This window comes from Aegilops tauschii, chromosome 2 (genome assembly GCF_002575655.3).
Source record: "Aegilops tauschii subsp. strangulata cultivar AL8/78 chromosome 2, Aet v6.0, whole genome shotgun sequence".
In the NCBI taxonomy this organism is placed as follows: domain Eukaryota; kingdom Viridiplantae; phylum Streptophyta; class Magnoliopsida; order Poales; family Poaceae; genus Aegilops; species Aegilops tauschii.
In genome coordinates this window covers 43,667,036-43,677,513 of record NC_053036.3, presented here as the reverse complement: position 1 = coordinate 43,677,513, position 10,478 = coordinate 43,667,036, and the positions used below count along the sequence as shown (strand labels likewise).

Here is a 10,478-nt window from a genome sequence, read left to right as displayed (position 1 = left end):
TCCTTCACCGACCCCACTCCATCCCCACAAAAACCCTAATCCGGAACCCTAGCTCACTTCACTCTCCACTCTTGCTCCGTCTCTTCTTCTTGCGTCCTTCGATTTCTCCCCTCATTCGATCCAATCCGACGACTCCGACGAGCATGTCGAGCGCCGGCAGCCGCTCCAACTCTGACCTCGATGCCGACGAGGAGTTGGCCCTCCGCATTGCGCTGGAGCGGTCGAAGGTGGACACGGGGGGCGGTTCCGGATCTGCCCCGTCGCCGGTCCCTCGCTGGCGCAGTGCGGACGCCGGAGCTGGCCCCTCCCGGCCCACGCGCAGCTCCGCGAGGGCTGCGCAGTCCGCATCACCCCTTCGTCGTCCACCTCCCCCACCGACCGCTGATCCGCAAGGGTAACGGTGGGTGCTAGTGCCTGCTCCGCCGGCTTCGTGGACGCGCACACCGAAATCGGAGGCACGCATCTCCCGCCGCGAGAGGCAGCAGGCAAGGGAGAGGGACGCGGCGGAGCAATCCGTTCGCCACCGCCGCGGGGTGTCAGCGATGCCCGACGTGGAGGAAGAACGCCAAGGCGCTCCAGCTAGCCATTGAGCAGTCGGAGCGCGAGGCTGCGGAGGCAGCGGCGAAGGCGGCTCGGGTGGCCAAGCTCAAGCGGCAGCAGGACCAGGCCGTCCGGCGAATGAAGGGGCTCATCGTCATCTCCGGTCCCTCCTCGGACGATGATGACCACGACGGCTCGGACTCTGATGACTCCAACGATCCAGCACCTGCCGCGGACGCCTACAGCTGCGCTGGCGGCCGGAAGGGCAAAGGGCCGGCGAGGAAGTGGTGAAGACGCTCATCCTCCGTTTACTATTATCGTTTTTTAGTTGTTTTAGTTTAGAACATGTCCGGTGATGAACTATGGAGAACTTTTGGATGATGTAAAGTGGATTTGGTGTCCGTTTGCTGACAATTTCGTTGTCCGTTTGCTGACGATTTTTATGTCCGTTGTTTGATCTACGTAGACTAGTTCACGTTGCATGGATACTATGGATATAGGGTGCCGGATATGAGGTATGCGGCTGTGCGGGCGAGAATTTAAGGCGTGACCGGTCACCGTCCGCGGACGTATAGGGCGTCGGATTTGGTAATCGTGACTGTAGATGCTCTAAATGTATCTCCGTCAAATGATTATGCTCTGACGGTTTCCCCGTCAAATGATTGATCACGTATCATAGATGCAAAAATTGTATTTTGGCATCTCCTAATAGCTATCTAGCATACAGTGTATAGATATTTCTGCCTCAGATCTCGCCAGATCAGATTAATGCGCACGTGAGCAAGCCACCATCACTGAAAAAATGCATGTGTGCATGTACGCATGTCACTTAACCTTTTGGACCTAAACGCCATGGTTAGGGCAGTTAACCTTTTGGACCTAAACGCCATGGTTAGGGGCGACTGCCCTTTGCCACGTCAAACGGTCCACAAAACTGAGCAGAACGGTCCACAAAACTGAGCAGAAAGTAGGCCAGGATGACGGAGTTCGTGGCGTCTACAGTGCAATCTAGACGCCACGGTTGCTGGCGTCTTGAAATGAGTTAAATCCGAAAAAACTTTTAAACACGAGTTAAATCGTTCTTAAACTTTGACAAATGGGTCAGAACAGTTTCTCCAGGTCGGGCATCGCAGAATCTTTTAGCCCACATTGCAACGGTCGCCCGTCAGATGTACCTTTGCCTAGCAAGAGACCACCGACTGTAGTAGCAGCCGCCGGTCAACGCTTGCAACAGCGAGCACTAGTTGAAGCATCGCAGGTCTTCCTCCGGCTCGGTGTACCACAGCTTCACCCTATCACAAGACGGCGAAGTAGAGGCTAGGACTGCAACACACTTGCAGAGGGCAAACACTGAGTTTATATCCAACCAAAAACTCAAAATGGGAATGGGCCGACCCGACCCTGGCCCTGGCCCCGGCCCCGTGGCCCCAAGGTCAAAATGTAAGGCCACGGGCCGGCCCATTTCATCATAATTTTGTGGCCCCATTGACCCATTGGGTACATGAGGCCGAACCAGATTTAGCAAATGTTTAGTAAAATGGCAAGATCATGAGATTACATGTTTCAAAGAGCATCAAGCTAAAGACCTCAATCCAACAGATTCGAACAAGATCAATAGATTACAAGTTTCAAAGAACGTCAAGCTAATGACCTCAATCCAACAGACTCATACAAGATCAAAATATACAGGTTCAACATGCTAATCTTTTCACATCCAGTAGGTTATAGAGAAAGCTGACATATCTTTGCTTCACCATCTGCTTGAGGTTTAACATCAATTGCTCCAACAAGCATCAGTCCTCGATATCTGTATTTACAAAGAAATGTCACAAGAGTAATTCTGTGCACATCAACTAAATAGTATATTTATCCATCAAAAAAACTAAATAATGTATTTATGAACAGAGGAATATTCTTAGTAGCAAAGGCGTGTTCCAGAAAACCAATTCATGATCAGGTTTGCAAGAAAATACACTTCTAAATATCCATTATACACTACCCGTCATCCACTCCGCAACATATTTTTAATATAGTTTGGCGATGAAAAAAAATGAATCCGAACTACACATTCATATCTGAGAGAAAAAAGAAATATATATTAGAGATCAACTATAACTTGGGGAAACCAAAAATAAAAGCACTAGTTCTGTGTGTAAAACACTCTATATATTCATCTACATGTTTGGGCTGCATCTTGCAAATAGTTCCCTGGAACAAACTGTAGATATGAAATCCCTCAATAAAAAGCAGACTTCATACTAAGTGTACTTTCATATACATGGCACTATATACATCAGAAGGTTTCTCATACCTTGTAAGTCCATTATAATGTCATGCACTGAAGCCAAGCTACGTTGAGTATTAGCTGCAGAAAAAAAAGGAACTTGTAAACTTGAAGCATTAATAAGAAACAAAGAAGAAACTTATGTCGTATCGCTTTACCGTTGGCCCTTATCCAATCTTGTAAGCAAACAAGAGCTTCAAGTGTTGTTGCGGTCATTCGACTTCGAAAATCTGATAGGACTCTCTTCCCTGTGCTGAAGGCGGACTCAGATGCCACCGCAGAGGAAGGAGCCGCCAAGATATCTGCTGCCATGCGACTCAACGTTGGGTATTCACCTGAGTTCGTCTGCCACCATGCAAGGATATTGAATTGATCACTTCGACGGATGGGTACCTTTGACGAGTACGAATCAAGTTCGGTAGAATCCAAATTTGTTGATCGAGCAGTGAGGGTGACATGTTGGTCCCAATCAGCCATAGGATCTTCACCACTTATAGCCATGTCATCATCACCTCCTTGTGACATGGGATCTGATCCATTGTCATTCAATTGGAGGTATTCCTTGAACAACCCTTGGAACACATTTTGTATTTTAGCAATCATTGCTGCATCTTCGTTCCCAAACTCTAGGCCAAATCGGAACTCAATATATTTCAACTTGAATTGTGGGTCCAAAATCACTGGAATACAAAGGCTCAACCATGTCATCTTCCAATACCTTCTGAATTTTCTCTTCATATATTTGACCGTTGTGCCCATCTCAGAATCCTCTTCATAATGTTGTTGCTCTAAGGTCAGCTTCACTTTCCACATTTCATGGAAATACAAGTTAGCAGTTGGATATTTTGTGCCGGATATCACATTAGTGGCGTCGTAAAATACCTTCAGTAGCCTGCAAACATCTTCGGCATTTTCCCAGTCCTCAAAAGATGGCTTGAAGGTATATTGTTTATCTTGAATGGCCAAAGAGTCAAACACTCCGCGATGCTCTTTTGCTATATCAATCATCATGTAGGTTGAGTTCCAGCGAGTTGGAACATCAAGACTTGGAGTTCTCCCACATGATACACCATGTTGCTCAAGGATTTCTTGAAATGTTTCCTTTCGACTTGGTGAGCTTCGAATATATTTCACAGTTTCACGTATCATGTTGATCACTGGACCAAGGAAGTTCAATCCTGCTTGACATATCAGATTTATGACATGCACGGCACAACGTTGGTGAAACAACTTGCCACCACCAGGTAACATCTTCTTAAGCAGGAGATGTGCCTTCAATAGCTTCATCATTGCACCATTGTTTGATGCATTTTCTAGCGTCACAGCAAAGAGATTATCTTCAATGTTCCACTCTCTTATGAAATTCACCATGACGTTGAACATTGCAGCTCCTATGACCGGCGTCTCCATAGCTGCAAATTTCACTATCCTCTTTTGCTGCTTCCACTCCTCATCAATGAAGTGAGCTGTGATGCAAATGTACCCCACTGTCTGATTTGATGTCCACAGGTCCGTAGTCAAAGAAATCTTGGATTTGGAGTTTTGGAACATCCTTTGCAGAATTCTCTTCTCTTCCTTAAATGCTTTCATGCAGTCCTCCTTCACAGTTTTTCTACATATCATCTTGAAGCTAGGATTTAGACTAGAGACAAATCTTCTAAATCCATCATACTCCACCAATGAGAATGCCAATTCATGCAACACTATCATCCTCATCAGCTCTCGGCGTGCTAATGCCTGATTAAAGGTCCAAAGCCCCATTGCAACTCCATCAGGACTCACGATAGAAGCACTCAGCTGTCCAGAAACTCTAAGAACCTTCTTCCTTTCCCTGCATCTCTTCAAATGTTTGCGCAATGAACTTGTTCCATGTTTACGCTCAGCACAAATATTCCTTGCACAGTGTTTGCACTCAGTACTACAACTATGCCATCAACACGGATAGGCTCATATTCTTTCCACACTTTAGACAAAAACTTTCTTCCCGGTTCAGAAAACGATCCCATGTCAATGATCTCAACCTCTCCCTCTTCATCCACATTATCTCCCTCTTCATCATCATCTTCTTCATCATCCTCATCTTCTTCTCCTTCCTCTTCTTCTTCATAGTCAACATCTTCTTCATCAGCCTCATCTTCTTCAAAATCAACCATACGAGTGTCTTTGTGAACGTCCTGCTGAGCAAAGGACACGAGTGTTAACATTACAATTACGAGTATTTTTTATTTTAGCAACCATTAATTTGCATCCCTAGAAAAAGAAAGATTAACAATACTCACCATGATAAGCTCTACAAATGTTTATCGAAGAAGGAGACACCCCTGGGGGTGGTTGAGCCCTTCTCATTGTCGCACCGGATATCAACGATGAACCACCACTTTGGTATGCCTCATGGTCCCCTTCTTCCTCTTCCATTTTTCTGATCAAAGGGAAATATATGAACATTAGAGAGCATTAACTTTCAAAATCAACATCAGATGTAATACCCAAATTTCATTTACTTGTACTAGTGCAGGACAACCAACAAATTTTGTATATGAACTTAACATAATTTGGTTTGAGAATCCAAACACTTAATAGGATTCGGGGGGAGAAATTTACAAAGCAGTAGACAAGTAGTACCATGAAGTAATAAACATATGTACAACCATGATCCCCAAATCTGTTGCTTGCCCTGGGCAAAATGATCCAGTATAAATATGATCTACTCCCTCCGTTCCTAAATACTTGTCTTTCTAGGCATTTCAACAAGTGACTACATACGGAGTAAAATAAGTGAATCTACACTCTAAAATATGTCTACATACATCCGTATGTGATAGTCATTTGAAATGCCTAGAAAGACAAGTATTTAGGAACGGAGGGAGTAGTTCTTCATGTACTTGTTCATCTACACTTCTGAATGACTTTACTTTTACTACTACATCTTCCCCTTTCTTTTCAAGTTGGGAAATAACTTATGCAGTAGTAGACAAATAGTACCATGAAGTGGATGCTACTGATTCACACGGACCAATACTGTAGAACTACTGCAAATTCATTGTAGAAGTAAAAACGACTACAGAACCAACACTGAAGCTATTGCAGACAACAGTGACCAAGAACCAAAACAAGACCAGTGCTTGAATTGCAGCTGCGCTGGGAAGGGGAGGAGGCCGGCAGGAGTCTCACCTGCGAGCTGGACAAGTTGGAGAAGAGGAAAAGACGGCGACCGGAATGGCGAGTTCGACGGCGACCGAGAGGCGCACCGTGAGTGGTAGTAACACTGGCGGAGGCAGAGGTGGTCGGGGGCGGCAGAGGTGGACCAGGGCAAAGAGACCATCTGGCTGGGTCGACCCGTGCCAGCAGAGGTGGACTAGGGCAAAGAGACCATCTGGCTGGGTGTTCGATCCATCGGGTCACACAGTGCCAGCTCCACTGACATTCAAGGCAAACCCGCCTGGCCCTTTGGCCTCGACATTTTGGGTCGGGTCAGTGACCCAGCAGGCCGACCCGGCCCGTTCCCATTTTGACCAAAAACTCAGATAAAATTTTGATTTTCTTTGTGGGACCCTCCCCTTTGAGGGGAGGACCCTTTAAAAATTAGCGTATGCTGCTCATTATGGCGCCCACACGGTATTCTTTAGTAAAAGGCGAAAGAATAGTTCGCTCTGTGGTCGCCACGCAGCTGCGTGCCTTCCACCACTCGCCCTGGCTGAACTCTTATACACCTCGCTCGCCACAATTTCTCCCACGGCAGCGATGTGGGACTAAACTCGAGCGCTACTACACAGACTCACTCCCCTGTGCTGTCAGCTGGGCTCGATCTCACGCGGCCGCGACAGGCCTGCAGGCCCAAATGCTGCCACACCCATTGTATTAGGCCCAATGCGGGAGGATGGCATATAACTGGGCCAGATTCTCAAATACACGCATTTCTTTCGAGAACAATAATTTGTGGCACATACCCCTCAAAAAAATTGTGGCACATTACGCTGAAAGACGAAATTGTGGCACATACATGAGTTACTGTGAAGACCAATTGGCTGGAGTTGTTCACGTCCCTATTAAAAATAGAATTGGAAAACACCTTTTGAAAAAAAATATTTTCCATAAGCATGTACAGATGCTCGCCATGTACGTGTAATTTTGACAAAGAAATGTAGTGATTTGCAGGCAACGCAAAAGAAAGGACAAATAGTGGTATAGATGCACGAATCTGCTTATTTTTATGTAAGCACAATGAAAAAAAACACATGTTGTGCAATTTCACTGTATGCAGCGGAGCGCATATTGATGTACATGTGGATTTTTATTAAGAAACTAAACTTGGAAACAAAAAAAATCCAATTATTTTGAAGCTCTTCGCCCTCCGACATTTATTCAACTAGATGATTACCCGCGCGTTGCTGCGGGATCTTTTTGCTAAATTTCTAATGTGAAGAAAAAAACATGTAAATAAAATATAGTGACTTTCATGTGCACTAACACATTTCCCTTCTTGTGGGCAAACAATATCTTTGAAAGGATGTGCATATAAGCATGGCTTTCCTCCAATGGTAACAATAGTGTTTATACAAAGAATTTGAAACAGAAGAAGCCTTTCAATGATAACACTTGCCTGTTATATAAATGAAAATAGTGCATCAGAATCATCATAGTTATATAGTCGAATGTAAAAGGATACTTTTTTATGTGCAGTTATCTTGTTCCCTAAGCTGAATATCGTCCAAATGCAAGTAATTCCTTAACTATCTAGAACAAAATAACTATTTGGGACAAAACAAATGTTGCCACATACACGAAAACTTGTAGGGAAAGGCCACCTTGTTTAAATGAACTTGAAATCTACCAATTCAGAAAAGCCAACAATCACTAACCTGCAAGTGTCGAGAACAAACAATGTACCATTTTTAAGATGTGAACTAATGGATAACAGTATAGCACAAATGAAAAGCGAGAGGAAAGAAAAATTATTCCATCAGCAACTATGTATGTGTCCGGTGTAACTTTGAATATATGATGATGAATACGTTCAACCTGAAAAGAAGATGATCATGGAGTCAGCATCAGAATTACTAAAGAAAAGGTAAATTAAGCCATCCACAAATGAGACTGCATCCATGGTGATTGACTCAACAACAGAATATCTCAGTTATCTTGCAGCAAGGCGGGCTGGGGACATCAAGATAAGGGAGTTGTGGCATAAGCAAGTCCACTGGACCATCGCTGGCCACACTCATAAGCTTACCATCGATAGAACGGAGCAGCATAGACGGCTTCCTCCCTACTGCAGAGTCAGCTCAACCATAAACGCTACCATCACCATGCTAGAAGCTTGACGAAGAGGTCGTTGAATGCTCACCCCGTATACGCCAAGTCAGAGACCTACATACAACCTGAAAAAATTGGGTCTGGATCCAGCAATCCACTTAATGTCATTTATTTGGCGTCAGAAAGATGGAGCATGAATAAACTGTCCTAAATCACATTATCAATCAAGTAGTAAACAGTAAACTCACTGATGAACTAATTGTACCTGTACTACATAAAAGATAGGATACTGGAATTCTAATAGGAAGGTACCTGTACTACATAAAAGATAGTGTACTGGAATTATAATAGGAAGGTCTGTTTCAAGTTGCCAAAGAAGAAAATCATTCAATTGGATCTGATTATGTGTAAGATGAGAACGTAAACGTTCGCGAACAGTAAGAAAACCTGAACCCAAAAAAGTTACAGAAATTCTAACCCATCTATGCATGTTTGGTACCAAAACACAATCAGATTTGCCTTGTTTAATTTGACCAGAAAACCAACAGCACTGGTGCGCCACACACACAAAACCGGGGAGACTCTGAACACTCAACACGCATGTGCGTACCAGGGAGAGTAGGAAAATCACCTCACCGTGGCTCCGATGTACTCCTCAAAGGACTCGCGGTAATCGTCATATAGTTGCTGCGGGTATATCGTGCTGCGTGACGAAAGGTACAAACAGGGGTGGGCGGAAACCCTAGATCAATTCATCACCGGATCAGGTCAAATCTGGCCAAGCCTAGGCATGGCAGGAGGGGGACGGGGAGGGAGGCAACTTACGTGCAGAGCCTCATGTAGTCCTCAGAGTTGAGCTGCGGCTCCGGCTTGCCCTCAAGGAAGTTGAGAAGCTTGTTGATGCCCTTCTGCATGAAGCTCCACCCATCCCCTCCAGATCGACCGTCTTGCGATCCTGCACTTGCCCTGCCATCGCGGCCGTAGCTGCCAGTCCTCCCCGACTGTTGTCACAAACCCTAGAGAAGGCTGAGTTCTGTACTTCTGTTGCGTCTGTCGCTGCGTGGAGTTTGTGTCGTTTGGGAAGAGATATGTAAGGGATTGGAGATGGAGCGGCCAGCTTATGAGGTGGGATTCCGTCGCGAAGACGTTTCGACTGGAGGAAGGTTCGCTTCCGCTTCCGCTTCTGCGGGTAGAGAAGTAGTAGGAGCCAACGTGAGGGGCGCGGTGCACCGGCCGGGATGATTAACTCTTGGCTGATCTGAGCCATACGTGGTGAATCAAACGGCTGAAAGAATTTATGATGACATGGACGTATGAGAAGGCTGGAAAATCAGGTAGTGGGGGGCTCCCATTTAGATATAGTAAATAGGCAAAGGCGTATCTTCCCTGAAAAAGAAAGGAATGCTCCTATTCGTTAGTGTTTCCCCTCCTCCCACCGGCGCTGGTGCCCTGTCTCGTCTCATGGACATGGAGTGCCCTGTCTCATCTCCTTTGGCCTTCTTTTTTGCAGGAAAATTTCTGATCTATTCATCTTCAATCATATGGCATTACAACGAATACCAAAAATAATAAAAATTACATTCAGATTCGTAGACCATCTAGCGACGACTACAAGCACTGAAGCGAGCCGAAGGCGCGCCAACGTCATCGCCCCTCCATCGTCGGAGTCGGGCACAACTTGTTGTTGTAGACAGTCGGGAAGTCGTCATGCTAAGGCCCCGTAGGACCAGCGCACTAGAACAACAACCGCCGCAGATGAAGAATAACGTAGATCAGAAGGATCCAATCCGAAGACACACGAACGTAGACGAACAACGACGAAATCCGAGCAAATCCACCAAAGATAGATCCGCCGGAGACACACCTTCACACGCCCATCAACGGTGCTAGACGCACCGCCGGAACGGGGGTTAGGCAGGGAGACCTTTATTCCATCTTCAGGGAGCCGCCGCCGTCTCGTCTTCCTGAGCAGACACAAACCTTAGCAAAACTGAAAGAAACGACTAAAAGCGGAGCCCTCCCACCGGCCCTTGCCGAGATCCACCGCGCCTCCATGGCCCTAGGGCCACCGGAGAGGAGGCGGACCTGCGGCGACGCCGACAGGAGGCAAAAACCCTAACTTTTTTTGTGGAGGAGGAGGCGGCGGCCGTCTCAATTGGCCTTAGGGCCATGGAGACGCGGTAGATCCCGACCCTTACTGGCCAGAGGGCTTATGCTTCATTTTCATTTATTTATATGTTTGCAAAAAAAAAATTTATCTATAACAAAATTTTACAAGTACCTAGAGCGCCTGATGTATATGTGGAATTTTCTTTAATAAGAAAAGTAAAACTTAGAAACATAATTTGTCTGCCTACAACAAAAGAAACATCTCACTTTTTATAATACGGAGTTACAAGGC

The 10,478-nt window shown here is 45.6% G+C and overlaps 1 non-coding gene and 1 pseudogene across 1 annotated transcript; both read right to left on the bottom strand.

The window, feature by feature from the left end:
* Positions 1-2,333: 2,333 nt before the first annotated feature.
* LOC109748411 (zinc finger BED domain-containing protein RICESLEEPER 2-like) lies at positions 2,334-6,146 on the bottom strand (annotated as a pseudogene).
* Positions 6,147-6,373: 227 nt separating this feature from the next.
* LOC120975039 (U5 spliceosomal RNA) lies at positions 6,374-6,493 on the bottom strand. Its single transcript, XR_005770885.1, has one exon. It is a non-coding gene; the product is annotated as a U5 spliceosomal RNA (small nuclear RNA).
* Positions 6,494-10,478: the final 3,985 nt, after the last annotated feature.